This window comes from Taeniopygia guttata, chromosome 30, assembly GCF_048771995.1.
Source record: "Taeniopygia guttata chromosome 30, bTaeGut7.mat, whole genome shotgun sequence".
Taxonomy (NCBI): Eukaryota; Metazoa; Chordata; class Aves; order Passeriformes; family Estrildidae; genus Taeniopygia; species Taeniopygia guttata.
Genome location: NC_133055.1, coordinates 3,042,229 through 3,056,669, shown reverse-complemented (window position 1 = coordinate 3,056,669; position 14,441 = coordinate 3,042,229). Strand labels below are relative to the sequence as shown.

General features: G+C 53.7%; 2 protein-coding genes across 2 annotated transcripts in view; one reads left to right on the top strand and one right to left on the bottom strand.

Moving 5' to 3' along the window:
* The window catches only part of LOC140680256 (uncharacterized), a 1,118,524-nt gene that overhangs the window by 172,386 nt on the left and 931,697 nt on the right, over positions 1–14,441 (top strand). The gene's annotated exons all lie outside the window — the stretch shown is intronic.
* LOC140680875 (uncharacterized) overlaps positions 1–14,441 on the bottom strand; it is a 490,116-nt gene that overhangs the window by 120,444 nt on the left and 355,231 nt on the right. The window lies entirely within an intron of this gene.

The window sequence follows — 14,441 nt, the reverse complement described above, 5'->3', positions numbered from 1 at the left end:
ATAACCCAAAGAGCCTCGCAATGGATGAACAGTGCTCAGTTATTACAGTGTGAAACTTGTTCAGTGGCACAGGAGGATTCAGAACTGAGGACAGGGGAAGGGTTTAACCCAGCCTCCTGTTTGAACAGCCCCCAGAGGGGCTGGGAAGAAACCCAGCACTGCATTCAAGTGACACAGCTCCAGACCCAGCCTGGGGGAGATTCAGGAGACATTGCCTGGCCTGAGGCAGAAAATGTCTTTGTGGATGGCTCTTCAAGGGCAACAGAAGGGAAAAGAGTTCCAAGACATGCAGTTATTGAGGAAAGGGAATCAGACAAAGCCCAGGTTACCCCCATGGTCAGCTCAACCGGCACAGCTGTGTGTGCTTGTAAGAGCCTGGCACTGAAATGCCCTGAGCAGGAAGGCTTCAATATCTTCTGGTGACACCATCTCACCTAACAGGGGGGCAAAAGCAATCCTGATTGCTCAGCAACCACTGAAAGAAATAATTCATATAAAAGGGATTGTGGAAGTCATAGACTCAGACAGCAGAACTCATTTTCCAGGAAAGATCCTCCAGGGGGTTATGGCAGCTTTACGAATACAATGGGACCTCCAGAACCCCTGGCACCCCCAGAGCTCAGGCTGGGTACAAAGAATGAAAGGGGATGGAAAGAAACACCTTTAGAAGCTGGGGATAGAAACCAAGATGCCATGGGTACGGCTTTTGCCATTGGCTTGGGCAAGAAGAAGAGCCAGACCCAGGGCAGATATTCAATCATTTCCCCTTGGAATTGATCTCGGGAATTCCTTACCCTGGGAATTCTCCACCTAGTGCAGGGTGGAGATAAGGGATGCACATTTAAAGCAGTCTGTGGCCAGAATCCTGTCTCTGGTGCAATCTCTGCCACAGGAAGCTGGGCTGGCACAGAGCCTGCCTTGGCACTTTGCTGTTGCCAACATCCCAGCAGGACATCGGCCCACACATCCTCTGCTGAAGTCCTCGGCCTGGCCACCCTCCTTTGGCAGCTCCAGCCACCGGGGACAGCCCTTGCTGCCACTGCTGCAGCTTCAGCGCTCTCTGGGTCTGCCCTGCCACAGCTGCTGGGCAAGAGCACGGGACAATTCCACTCTGGCTCTCACTTACACTCACACACTGCCCTGCCTGCCATGGCATTGATGGAAAATACACCAGCTCATAGACTTTAACATTGTTAACCTTTGATTTCTCTATTCAGGCTTGCTTTGCCTTGGCCTTGGGGAAAGAAATGTTAAAGGTTTTGTTAAGGGATGTTACACCACTCAATGGAGATGAGTTTAACACCTCAACACACTGGGAATGGCCCAAAAGATACCCACAAAGATAACACCCAGCAGCAAAACATCAACCCCAGCAGCAAACAGCAACCAACACCTACCCCAGACACTGCCCCCGGCAGGGCTGCAGACACCTGGTCTGCAAAAGGCTGAGAAGGAAATCCAGCACTTCCCACCTCACTAACAGCAGAAGCAAAGAAATCCGGGTCCCATAGGAAACCAAATACTAAAACCTGCACAACTTGAAACTATGGAACATTAAACCAATCGATTTAGACTGGATCAGACTGCATCGAGTTAGGGAAAAATCGAGTAAAAACCGATTTTCTCTGCACACCCGGGCTATGTGGCGATGGAATGATTTCTGTTGCACATCCTGGCCAGAATCAAGGAATGCCTTGACTCTAAAACTAAATATATTGGTGCAGTTTTCCTTTTTCCTGCAGTTTCAACGCAAAGTTTAGAGCATTAGAGTATTTTTTTGTATTATTCCTTCTTCTATATTGCCTGTTAGGTTTCAGTAAGGGATGTGAGAATGAGTTTTTACTTCGAGGAGAAGTAGAAAAAACTGAATCGCCTTGGAATTTTGTTGAGGTTTTTTTTTGTGTTGCTCTAAGAGATAGAAAAATTTTGGTCAGGGTTTTTCGACGTTCACCTTTAGGCAACATTTTGTGAAGCTAGAAGATAATTAAAGGTGACCCTTTAACTCACAAACCACAAATAAAAGATTTGAAGGAAAAAATAAAAAAAAGCAGCAGGATGTGCTGGTGGTGGAGGGGGGCAGCTGAGAAGCTGCTAAAGGCTGCTCTGGAAGAGAAGCTGCATTCCAGGCACCCAGGAGAGGAGCTTTAGAAATGCAAATTAACTCTGCTGAGGCAGAGTGGGGACAATGTACCTGGCTCTTCTTGCCTGGGGCAGGAATTGGCTGATTCCCTCTGCCCCTCACCCCAAGCTCTGCCTGCTTGCACAGATGGAATCTGCACGGCTGAAGGCAGAGCCCATGGTGAGGATCTGACTCTGAAACAGAAATGGCTGAAGCTGCAAAGGGAAACAGCAAATGGAGAATGTTGTGAAAACTTCACTAAAATAAGGGGGAGATCATCCCCCTGCCCACTCCAACATCTGCTGCCACTGTCTGTGCTGTACAGGGTGTATCAGAGCACTGGGGCTTTTGCTAGAACAAGTCCAGGGAAATTAGATGGAATTCAAGAACTTGATGATGTAATTAGAAAAATGCGGCCAATTGATGCAGCCCCGGCTGCAGGGAGCACCCAGAAATGGGGAAAAGATGAAGGGCCACCAGAACAAACCCTACGACACCACAGACCAGCCCCTGGAAACCGAAACCAATTCATATCAGGAGGCAGAGAACCCATTTATCATTTCAATGGCATCATTAGATTAAAAGCTGTCCTCAAAAGAAGAACCAACCAGACAGCTCCAGCTCCTGACCTTCCTGCTGACCAATCCACTGAAAGAGGAACACAACATTTCACCAGGGGATGAGATCAGATTACCTGTGAGCAGAAAAAAAGGGAGTTTGTGGAAAACTAAATGGCTTAAACTGCTGTGGGAAAAGAGATTATAAGGGAAAAGCGCTGAAAAAGATAACAAAGGAAAAGGGAGAGCAGTTTATGTATTGGTCCAAACATGGAAAGGATGGGAATGGGACACACTTTCGTGGCTCCCGGGCAGACCAGGGGTTAAACAAATGCTGCTTCTCCTCTTCTGTGCCGCAGCAACTCTCATCTTTTTACCATGCTCCACACCTTGGCAGTGCAGCTCATCCAGCAGCTGAGCCAGGGGATGCAGACGGCAGCCAGGCCTCCTGATCCACAAACGGCCACAAAAGGACAGGGAATGAGGGCACCGAGAATAATCCCAAAACCAAAGAGGACCCGGGAAGAACAAAACAGAGTTGAGGAGCGAATCTGCCTGGAGATAGGGCCAGGCACTTGTAGATAAGGAAGTAACGGGGGAAACCATCAGTTCCAATAAATTTCACAAATGGAGCCACACAATTTCTCAAAGTCCCGCAAAATTCCCGAACTTCCAGGAGAACAAAGGCTTAACAGGGCCATGAATATCGGCTGGTATACAAAAGGAGGGTGCATATTAACGAGGACAGGCAGCAGGCGCATCGGGAAGTCTGAAACTTCCAAGAACCTCAGCCCGTGGGCAAAGGCAGAGGGAGATGCGGACGGGAAAATGAGGATAAAAAGGAGGCTGCGGACTACAACCATGGCAGAGAGCGCACGGCAAATGCCCCACGGCCTCTCCCCCTGCTCGGCAATAAAGTCACTTTTACAGGACTCCTCACTCTCCTCCGGCCACAGAAACCTCCGGCGATGGGAATTTCCCCGCATGCTCCCGGCCGCGGGGCAGCCCCCTCTGTCCTACCCACAGCAGCCGGGCCGAGCCAGCGCTGCTCCGGCAGCGGCTCCTGCCCAGGCCCCGGCGGGAAGGAGACCGCGGGCAGCCGCTCCCGCCGCGCCCTCAGCCCGGGGCCGGCACGGGCCGGACACGGCACCACCGACCCGCCGCAGCCCCCTGCCACCCCCTCCGCCCGCAGCCAGCCCCGAGCCCCCGCAGAACCCAGCGCGGCTCCCACCTGCGCCGGGGCCGCCTCCGAGCTCCGCCGACGCCGCCTCACCGCGCTCCGGCCGCTGCCGCCGCTCCCGGGCCCGCACAGACGCTCCCGGCGCCAATGGCGCCGCTGCCCGCCCACGGCCGCCCTCAGCCCGCCGCCGGGGCCGTGCTGCGCCCCGCTCCCACCAATCAGCGCGCCGCAACCACGACTGACGGCACCAGCGGCCAATGGCAGCGAGCTGGGGGCGGGCTCTGCGCACGGCCCAGACTCGCCCCGCGCTCTCCGGGCCCCCCGCGCTGCGTGAGGGCAAAGCCGGAGATGAGCAACAGCCCCGGGACGGGCCCGGGCCCGAGGCGGGATTGAGCTGCCCACACAAACAAACTTCTCCGCACCTCCCGCCACGGCTTTCCCGGCCCTGCGCCTTCCGTGCCTCCGCCTCTGCGGGAAGCCCGGGAGCCTCCCTTCTCCTGCCCCTCATTAGTGCATCCGTGCTTCACTTTGATTTCCCCCAAAAAGGGAAACCTGCCCAAAGCCCTGTGGGTGAGCGGGGGAGGGGAGAGATTTCTGGCAGAAAACTCCAAAGACTCAGAGCAGGATAAGGAGAAGTCAGTGCAGAGCCTTAAATGCAGCTTTCCCCACGCCTCCCTGCTCCCAGCTGCACCTCCTCCCCCGGCAGGGCAGGAGACAGGGAATGGGGCCGTGCTCAGCTCATCCCCCGCGGCTTCTCCCTCTGCTCAGGGACAGGAGTCGTTCCCTGCTGCACCCTGCGCTCTCTCCCAGCCGAGACTTCTCCAGGAACTTCTCCGAGCCGAGTCCATCCCCTGGGGCACAGCCCCCTCCAAGTGCTGCAGCGTGGGTCACTGTGCCACGGGCTCGGTCCTGCCAGGCCAGGCTGCTCCAGCGGGGCCCCTCTGCCCACGGGGTCACAGCCTCCTCTCAGGCATCGCCGAGCTCCAGCCTGGCTCCTCCAGGGGCTGCAGGGGGATCTCTGCATCCCCACGGACCTGCAGGGGGATCTCTGCATCCCCACGGACCTGCAGGGGGATCTCTGCATCCCCACGGACCTGGAGGGGGATCTCTGCAGCCCCATTGTAATATATGTTATGGAATAATTCGTGCTTATGTAAAATATACATCAAGTCAGTTATGCTTGTACAAAAAGATTCTTAAAGTTTTAAAAGGCCAGAAGCAGCAGCCGGGGCTGCAGAAACCACAGATGACAGAGAAAGAAAGACCTAATTTACAAATGAAAAAACGTGGCTCGGTACAGAGATGGGCTCTTTCCGGGGGCAATCCAGAAGGCACCCAATGTGAAAAACGCATAATATATGGCTCTTTGCGCATAGTTACTGTATGTATTATGTTACTTTGATTCGTAGTGCTGTATTAACATTTTAATAGCATGGTAAATGTAGTTTTGTAGTTAAAATGAAGCTTTAGTAGTTAAAATAGAAACTCCTTATGTGTTTTGGTTTTTATTTTAAGGAATGAGAGACTCGCTTTGATGTAACCATCACAGAACGCCTAAATCTTCCAGAGAAGAGGAATTTATGGCTTTCTTGTCAGAAGAAGCTAATTTCTTCAGGCCTTGCAATGGGGATTAAAGGAAACAGTTGGCATATAACAGACAAGAGTTTCTTGTTTTAAATAGAAGGTATGCATAACCATGAAGGATATATGAATATGCAATAGTGTAGTTTTAGGGGTGATTCTTTTGTTCACAAGGTATGCTTGTTGTGGCTTAAGTGCCCGAGAGCATCTGGACATCCTTAAGTCTTTGCTTTTTATTGTCTTGTAATTGTCCTAACTCTAAATTTTTATTACTCTAATTGTATTACTATTTTAATAACCATGTTACTATTATTAAAAATTTAACAGCCATGTGATTGGCGTTTTTCACGGCATGCTGAGCAACACATTTGATTTGCTTTCTCTTGGCTCTGTTTTTTTTTTTTACTCTGACATTTTGGATGATTCTTGGAGGTGAAAAAACATATTAGCATAAAAGTCCTCACCTTATTTGCTTTCCTGTCTTAAAACAGCATTGGTTGCAACAAGGTGTTCTAAATCCTTTAGTTTTCTGAGCTGCCCTTATTGGAGGCTTTCTGGGAACCTCTTTGCTTTGGTTAGTTTTTATTGCTTATACTATTTTGTTTCTACCCAAGCCTCATGGTCTTTTTTCAGTTTTTCTCACACACAGACTTTCCAGGTCGCAGGTATGAGATGCGATCATTTACACATAAGCTTTAAGATCTCAGGTTCTGAATTGGCTTGATTAGGAGCCTTCAATTTACACTTGGGGCATGGAACAGCAATACTAGCCCTTCTCACAAACTCTGCATTGTAACAGTACTCATACAAGGTGCCAGCCTCTTAATGCACCAAAAACTCCCAGGAATTGCCTGCAGGCTATTCCGTTTATCACTTTGGCATTTTTCCTTTATTTAACCCCTCTTTTACAAAATCTCAGTCTTTTCTAATTCTCTTCTCGCACAATCTAATTAAAGCATTGTTTCTACTGACACTTATTTCGTTGCCCTGCAAAAGGCTGTGCCTGTTACAGCAAAAACTCTGATATGCTCACAAACACAGAACCCTGTCCTTGTCTCAAATTCAAGGACAGTCAGGGCTTAAGTTGTTGTGAGGGAGGAATTCTTGGAATTCCTTTAATTCGTTTTGCTACAGTTAAACATAAATCATTATAGTGCAGCTCTTCTGCATAAAATGCTACACTTGTTGCAAAAAAAAATTTAAAATGTCTATAAATACAACTATATAATCTCGAGAATTAAAATACTATAATGTGGGGAAAGAATCACACAAACTCACTGGGAAACTCACTGGAGGTATCTCTTAAAGTGTCCCGTTTTCTCAACACAACACAGCATAACAGCACACAGTAAAATTCCAGGAATCCAAGTCCGAACCATTGAGGCAGAGGAACCCCCCAGTTCGTCTAGCCACTGTTCAAATGCACACAAATCACCGCCTGTAAACACAGGGAACGTCCTCAGCCCCGTTTCTCCGCTTGTTTCCCTTCCCCGCGGGCACTCAGGCCCAGGAGCGAGGCCGGGCCCTGCCGGCTCTGAGGGACTGCCCGGCAGTGCTGCTCTGGCACCCCAGGGCCCTCTCAGTCCGGCCCTTTATCGCACACCAGCACTCCTTGGCTGTCTCCGCAGGTGGCAAGCGAGGCAGAGCGGAGCCCCTCCAGGGAAATTCCCCGGGTGCGCCAAGGAGGTCTGTTCTACCCCCTGCCCTGCGAGGACAGAAAATCTCCTGCCTGGCTCGCCATGATGAAACGTGGATGAAAATCAAACCCTACAATTTTAATAAAGATTTGTAGGGAATGGGTATGTTTATTTATAGCGCTGTGGACGTATGTCAGGACTTACTGCCCTTTAATGGACATGCGTCCACAGCGTTATAAATAAGCATACCCATTCCCTACAAATCTTTATTAAAATTGTAGGGTTTAATTTTTCATCAGTGTTTCACTCCCCAGGAGCAGGAAAATCCCCATTCCCTGTTTCCTTGTGGCTGCAGCCTTGAACATTCACTCAAAATGAAGAACGTTCTGACAGCCCTGCTGAATGACACCAGGACAAGGCTGGTGAAAAAGGGAGAAAAATGTGTTTTGATAAGAAATTACAAAAATATTTCTTTCTGTCGCATTAATTTTTAGTCCATTGCAACTCTGTTTTCACAGTGCCACCTTCTCAGCTGATTGTGTTTGTGTCCTCCTTTCTCTCCTACCTCTCTTTGCCTGCTCTGTTTCTCTCTCAGTGTCTCCATTGACCCAGGGCAGCTCCCACCAAAGACCCTGCCCTGATTTCATTCCCAATCCATGAGCTACAACAACCATGGGTGAAGTTATGAAGGCTGGCAGTGAAATGTCACTGTAGGATCCTGCTGCACTTGGCTTTTGGCCCCTTCTTAAGAGCTTTGCCTTCAAGGGCAGGAACATCTTTTCCTGGCTGGGAACTGGAATTCCAGCCCCTGGGAGTGTGTGCCATGGATCCCAGAGGGGCATTCCCGAGGCTCCCAGGGTGCTGCTCCTGCCGTGCCTCCCAAGGAGCTGTGCAGGGCAGGGGACAAGGTGCAGCAGCTCCGTGGGCTCCTGCAGCACGCAGCAAAGGTGGCTTTGCTGGACATTTCCCAGCACATTCCCTGTAGATGGAGGGAGGAAAGGGAAGCGAGTCCCTGACAGAATCCCGGAACGATTGGGGTGGGAACGGAGCCTGCCCGCGGGTTCCGATCCCGGGAGGGAGAGACGCCTCTGCCCCAGCGAAGGCGCAAATGAGACCATGGGAGCGCAACCTGCGGATTTGACTGAACATGGATTGAACGGAACAAGAAATGGGCAGGAGAAAGGGAGAGAAAGAAATAGTAAAGGGATCTCAGAGAGAGAGAGAGAAATCGGAAAAGGTCTCAGAGGGACAGAAAGAAATAGGAGAAGGCTCCGGCCCGGCCTCCGCTTCTCCCCGGGACACCCGCCGGGCGCAGCGCCGCTCACAGTTCCAGCCAATCAGAGAAGGCGCTGAACAATTTCCAGCCAACCAGAGCTCTTCTCGCCGATGAGTCACCAGTTGCCGGGCGGCCCCGCAGCGCCCCGCGGCCCCGGAGCGGAGTTCGGGGCTCGGGCCGGGGGGACGGACCCGCCCCGGGGGGGTCCCCGAGCCCCCTGCCCGCCCCGGGGCCGGCCGGGGGCTCCCCACCCACAGCCGGGGCTGCGGGGCCGCGGGCAGAGGCTGGGAAAGGGAGCTCCGGGCTGGAGCGGAGGGGCTGTGGGAGGAGGAGGAGGGACAGGAGGAGCGGCGGGAGCAGGAGCGGGAGAATCCCGCCGCTCGCACCGCCCGCACGCCGGGGCTGCAGCACCCCCTGCCCCGCCAGCATCGCCCCAGCCCCGAGCCGCAGGGCAGGGGGAGGCCGAGCTCGCCCCGGCTCTATCGAGGGGTCTCCGGGAGGATTTTTCTGGAGAGCGCTCGGAGCCGGCAGATGCCGAGCCCCGGATCCCTCCGGGCTCCCCAAGAGGAGCTTTTTCGGGGGGAGAGGAGCTGTGATCGCCCCTCGGAGGGTCCCGGGGGGACCACGCGGGGCTGGCCCGGTGCTGACAGGGCGGGACATTGGTTTTGGGGATCCCCGTGAGAGCCGGGGCTGCGGAACGTGGGACCCCCGGGGCGGCAGAGGGGAAGGGGCGATACCGGAGCTGGGGGACCCCCGGCAGCCGGAGATGAGGCGGGGACGGGACCCCTGAGCCTGGCAGGGCCTGTCCTGGGGTGACCTCACGATGCTCGTACCCCCATTGGTCCGTTTGGCCCCGAAATGAGTTCTGCACCTTCAGGGCTGGTTCTGAGAGCGAAGAGGGGGAGGAAGAAGCGCGCAGTTTGTTTTCAGGAGCTGCACTCACCCCTCCACATTCCGGCTCCTGGGCTGCTGAGATGCCTTAAGGAGCTGGGACAGAGGCCAGACGGAGCCAAGAGGAATAAAGAGGATATTTATTGAAGTGCCTTCAAAGGCCGCACCCCGGCAGTACCGGAGCCACGGTCGGGGCTCTGCCTGGATGGGTCCAAGATGGAAGCAAAACAGGGCTTGGTCATGAGAGCTCACATTTTTATAAGTGTTAGTCCATTTGCATAGAGGATTTAACGGCCCAATTAATAGCTTCAAATTATGAAGTTTCATCCTCCTTGCTTGCTTGCTTGCCTGCCCTATGCTTTTCCTGTCGTTTGTGCTTTGGGCCTGAAGTTTGAAGAGATTGTCCTTGACTCTCCAGCTAGAACAGCATTGTTTTGTCTTCACCACCCTGTGAAAAGATCCCAGGAACACTTAATCTAAAGCTAGAAGCTGCACACCAAAACAGAACAGAAAAACTGAAACCTGAGGTATCAGTTGTCTGCCAACAGACAGCAGGACAGAGCTCTCCTTTGCTTTTAGTTAGTTTTTAGCTCGCTGAGGCAGAGAAGTTCCCTGGGCTGTGGTTTTTCTTTTTCTTTGGAGCTGTTTAAACCTGCTCTGGACTGAACACCAGAAGAGCACCGGCAACTCACACCTGTGGGTCACCGGGCTGGGCCTGGGCCATAGAGGGACTGATCAGAGACTGAGTGAGCCGAGCTGCAGCCCACGGAGGAACTTTCTGAGTTTATCATCTCTTTTGGAGCAACAACAGGTTTTATTCTTTAATATTGTTTTTTTTTTTTTTTTTGTGATGGTGAATGCTTTGCCTGTTAAATAAACAGGTTTTTTCTACTTTTCTCCAAGGAATTCTTTTCCCGAACTGGTGGGGGAGAGGCCGCTTGAATCTGCTTTCTAGAAAACCCCTTGGGGGTTTTCTCCCAAATTTGCCCTAAACCAGGACAGGGTGGTGGGGAGAGGGGGGACCCCCAAGTGCCTGTACCAGGGGGAGGCTGGAGAGGGGGACCCTTGTACTGCAAAACCCCCCAGCATACCTAAGCAGGACCCTGGAGAAGGGGGATCCCCAGGGCCCATGAGGATCCCCAGCAGCCCTGAGACGGGGGACACCAGAACCTCAGAGGGATGGGACTGGAAATGGGACACTCCTGGTGGCTTTTTTTTATTAACTCGTGATTTTTGGAGGTTTTTATGGACACCTGGAGACTTCTGGAGGTGGATTTGGGCAGGAGAAATCTCCAACCCAAGGCATTCACACTTGGTTTTTCCCCACACCAGGATTTCCCATTCCCAAACTTTGGCTGGATGGAGGAGAAGGCTGTGAGGAAGATGGCCCAGGACACCCAGGCAGGTGAGGAGGAAGTCAGTGCCCCTTTCCCCCTCTTTCCTGCTCCATCTCCCAGCCCAGCACAGCCCCCGGCTGCAGGACAGCCCCGCTGCCGGTGCCCTCCTGCCGGGGACGCACTGGGGGGATCTCCCTGCCCTTCCCTGTGGCACGGAGGCAAATCCCATCCTCTCCTTGTCCTTCCTACCCCAGAGCAGGAGCTGATGATGGAGACCAGGAAGGACAAATCTCTGCAGCACAACCTCATGGAAGAGGCCGATTTGAGCGACTCCACAGTGCGGGAATCCAACAGGGAGGAAAAGCCCCGGAGATCCCACACAAGGAGGGGCTGCAAACCCAGCCCAGGGTGCTCTGAGGAGGAAAGGCCCACTCTGGGTCAGGAAGGTGGGCAGAGCTTCAGCCAGAGCTCAAAGCTGATGGTCCATGAGAAGCTTCACGTTGGGGAGAAGCCCCACAAGTGCTTGGAGTGTGGGAAGAGCTTCAGGCACAGCAACACCCTGATCCGCCACCAGATGATCCACACCGGGGAATGGCCCTACGAGTGTGGGGAGTGTGGGAAGGGATTCAGCCAGAACCCCCACCTCATCATCCACCAATGCATCCACACCGGGGAGAGGCCCTACGAGTGTCCCCGGTGTGGGAAGAGCTTCTCAGACCGCTCATTCTTTACCCGGCACCAGCGGAGGCACCGGTAAGGGAAGCCCTGCGAGAACCCCGCCTGCAGGAAGAGCTTCGTGTGCTGCTCCAGCTCCATCCCCATCAGAGGACCCACCCTGGTCAGAGCCCTGGTGACCCACATTCCCTGTGATACACAGAGGGAGGTGGCTGCTGTTCCTTTTATTTTTGCTCCAGTTATCTTTTATCTTCCTCCCTTCAAAACACAGAAAATTGAGGTTTAAATTAACAAATGCATCAAAGGCATCTAAAGCCTCACATTTTACTTGTGTTTTGAGGAATCTTGGATTTCAAGAGATATCTGTGAGGATATGGGGGAGTTTGGGGGCTATTTGTTTTAGTTGTCTTTGTTTCTTGGCACTCCAAAAGATGAGAGGGAATGATCTCTCAGATCAAAACCACTCAGTGCCAGTAAAAACTGCTGAATCCCACCCCAAAATTACTCGATTCCACTGCCTCTGAGGGTGAAATTGGGTTGGAAGGGGATTGGGCAAAGTGGGATGCAAATCAGGAGGGTGAGATGAGCATTGGGTGGGGCGGGATGGGTGGGATGGGGATTGGGAGGTGTGAAATGGGGGAATTACAGCTTGGGAAGGGGTCTTGATGTGCAGGAGGGGTCGCATGGGTAGAGGTTGGCATTTGGGAGGTGGGGTGGAGTCTGGAATGAGACAGCCAAAATTTGGGGATGATTAAGATAGGGGGAGCCCATTACTGAGTGAATGTTTGAATAGTCTACATTCATGAAGAGATGCTGGGGTGTCTCACATTCCTGAGGCAGTTTTGGGGCACTCCCCAGCTCTTGGGGGGTTTCCTGAGAGCAGCTCCATGGAGCCCCATGGCCAGGGGTGGTTGCCATGGGCCTGAACTCAGAGCAGTGCCAGAGTCCATTGCCTCAGTGCTGAGAGCAGAGAAATGATGAATGGCCCCAGACATCTCCAGTGTGTGTGTGTGGAGGTCTGTGAGCTTACTGGAGAGAGGGCAAAAGCGATCCCCTGGAGAAATGCACCTTAGGCTCTGGGCATTCCTCACAGCTCAGGGTGAGGACAGAAGCTTCCCCCATGGAGCTCGGCAGCACTGTGTTAATTTGTCCCAGTTCTGTCCCCATTGGCCCGTTGGCCTTTCCTACCCCTTTTACCCTGATATGTTCATGTTCTAGCAAGTTCTCCCTTCCCTGTTTTCCCATTGGTTTATGTGCCCACCTATCCACCCTGCCATTCCCTATTAGTCCCTTTCCCTGTGTACCACCCCTAAACCCTGAGATCCCTGACGCTCTCCTCCAGCCCCTCTTTTCCCGTATTTACACCCTAAACCCTCCTTTGTCTTTGTCTTTAACCCCCAGAGCCCTGGAGCGTCAGACCCTGATAAACCCTCGTTGGAGCTCCATGCCTGGGCCCTCCCGTGTCCTCACTGCCGAGCTGCTCCGTGTGTGTGTGTGTGTGTGCTGGGCTCCCGTGGCTCTGCCCGTTAGCACAAAACACTCCCAGGGAAAGTTGTGCCGCCACCACCACAGACTGACAGTGTCCCTGGGGACCAAGAGGCCACTGTGACACTGTGGGACCAAGGAGAGCATTGCTGCCCTGCCAGGCCTCATGGAACCAAGGATCCACTGTGACACTGCAGGGCCTTGGGGACCACGGTGACATTGTGACACTGCAGGGCCCAAGGATCCAAGGGACTTTGTGACACTAAGGGGTCCCATGGAACCAAAGGGACATTGTGACACTGGGAGGCCTCATGGAGTCATGGAGACCATTGGGACACTCTGGGGCCTCATGGAACCCTGGTGACACCAAGTTGTCTGGGAGTGTTGATCTGCTGGAGGGTAGGAGGGCTCTGCAGAGGTCCCAAACCCAACAAGGTGAGGTTTAACAAGTCCAGGTGGCGGGTCCTGCACTTTGGCCACAACAACCCCTGCAGCGCTACAGGCTGGGGACAGAGGGGCTGGACAGCAGCCAGGCAGAAAGGGACCTGCAGGGACTGATGGACAGCAGGCTGGACATGAGCCAGCAGTGTGCCCAGGTGGCCAAGAAGGCCAATGGCTCCTGGCCTGGATCAGGAATGGTGTGGCCAGCAGGAGCAGGGCAGTGATTCTTCCCCTGTGCTGGGCACTGGGCAGCACCTCGAGTTCTGTGTCCAGTTCTGGGCCCCCCAGTTTAGGGCGGACAGGGAGGGGCTGGAGCGTGTCCAGAGAAGGGCAACACAGCTGGTGAGGTGTGTGGAGCACAATTCCTGTGAGGAGCAGCTGAGGGAGCTGGGGTAGTTGATCCTGGAGAAGAGGAGGCTCAGGGGAGACAAGGTGGTGTCAGGGCACAGGTTGGACAGAGAATCACCAAATCAGCAAGGTTGGAGAAGACCAGGGTCTTCTCCAACCTTGCTGATTTGGTGATTCTCTGAATCCACCCTTGGAGCAGTTGCAGGATGAGCCCTGGACCTCCTCTTCAGAAGCTCCAGCAGCCCAGGTCCCTCAGCTTCTCCTCACAGCCCCAAAGCCCATCCTGTCAGTCCTGCAGAGCCTCTGCAGCTCCTCCTCACTGCCCAGAACAGGGAGCCCCACAGCCAGACACAGCAGCCCAGATGTGCCCCCCTGGCCTGGGGTGCCTCTGGCAAGGGAGCAGCACCAGGCACTGCAGGAGCCTGTAGGCAATTCCTGCAGCACTTGTGGGATGATCCTGCTCCCCAAGGGATGTTCCCATGGTGCCAAGTCAGGAACTGCAATGGGGAGTGGGGCCAGAGAGGAAAGTGCCCTCCTGCCGGGGACGCACTGGGGGAATCTATTTGCCCTTCCCTCTGGCACGGAGGCAAATCCCATCCTCTCTTTGTCCTTCCTCCCCCAGAGCAGGAGCTGAGGATGGAGACCATGGAGGACAAATCCCCATGGCAGAACGTCATGGAAGAGGCCGATTTGAGCGGATCCACAGTGCAGGAATCTAACGAGGAAAACCCCCGTCAATCGTACAGGAGTAGAGGCTGCAAACCCAGCCCAGGGTGCTCCGAGGAGGAAAGACCCAGCCTGTGCCAGGAAGGTGGGCAGAGCTTCAGCCAGAGCTCGGAGCTGGTGGTCCCTGAGCAGCATCATGATGGGGAAAAGCCCTACAAGTGCTTGGAGTGTGGGAAGAGCTTCAGGCA